Here is a 1,314-nt window from a genome sequence, read left to right on the forward strand (position 1 = left end):
TTTGTTGGAGTATGCCACCATAAAGCTCTGGGAAAAATACCAGAGAAGTCCCATCAGTAGCTGAATGCTCATCTAGCATGATCAAGGCTCTAGGTTTGATTCCCAGAATCCCCTGCCCCTAATATCTTGACTTAGATTCACAGTGACATTTATTTAGTGAATAATTTAAGCCAAGCTACTTAATCTCCCTGAGCCTCAGTTTTCTCTTTCTGGACAAGGTGATTTTCCAGACCTTTCCTGTTCATCAGAGGCTATCTTGGGTCAGGAATCAAATCTTCACTTAGTTATCTATCTAGCACTGAGCTCTTGCTGGAATTTGAGTAGAAAGAATGTTTCATGAGGCCAGAGAAAGTCAAACTTGAGTCCAGTTTGCCCAGTGCTGTCAATACTTACAGTATCATATGGCTGAAATTTAGGATGGTTTTGCAGAAAAAAAAAAAAAAATTAAACCTGGTTTGATGGAGTGATAGGATATAGAGGTTAGGCTTATAGTATGGGTTTTATCCTCTGGGCAGTGGGAAGCCATGGGAGGCTTTTGAGTGGGAGGGCACTACAACTGGATTCATACCACAATCATAATAAAAATGATGACAGTAATGACAATTCAGCTGACGGTGGGAAAACTGGAGTTCTTCCTTTGTACCAAGAACTACATGTTTTACTTCTAATACAGCACTTAGTCTTGGCCATGAGTCTTTGAGCTTTGATTACTGGTTAATAGGCCATGTGCTAGAAGCACTGAAAGGAAGTGTGGCAGTCTTTCAGACTTGGTCAGGGCCCCAATTAAAGGAGGACGGTGGATATGGACCAAACAAGCCTCCAAACACAGAGCATGTATTTATCAATTGGATTGGTGAGTCGGATCCTTTGTCAACTTAGTAAAATGTGCAACTAAATCAGTTAAATCCCTTGTGGATGTCAGTAGCTTGTAGAGAAAGAGCCACAGTAGGTTTAAAATAGGAGCACTGATTCGGGACAGAATCTTGAGGCTTGCAGGAGCGCGGGGTGCGAGCAGGAACGCAGGGACGCGAGCTAAGATTTCAGAATGACTTCCATCTTGGCTTATACTTTTAAAAACCTTCCCAGTACATCAAAATGGGCCCTCAGATTCTGTGTAAGACCCTTGAGCTGTTCCTCCCAGCTACGAGCAAGTGCAGCTGTCCAGACCAAATCAAAGAAGACCTGAGCCAAACCCAATCTAAGGAATATTGTGGTAGTAGATGGTGTTCGAATTCCATTTTTGCTGTCAGGCACTTCATATAAAGACCTGATGCCACATGATTTGGCTAGAGCAGCACTTCTGGGTTTGTTACA

This window comes from Octodon degus, unplaced genomic scaffold (genome assembly GCF_000260255.1).
Source record: "Octodon degus isolate 3935 unplaced genomic scaffold, OctDeg1.0 scaffold00079, whole genome shotgun sequence".
NCBI classification, from domain to species: Eukaryota; Metazoa; Chordata; class Mammalia; order Rodentia; family Octodontidae; genus Octodon; species Octodon degus.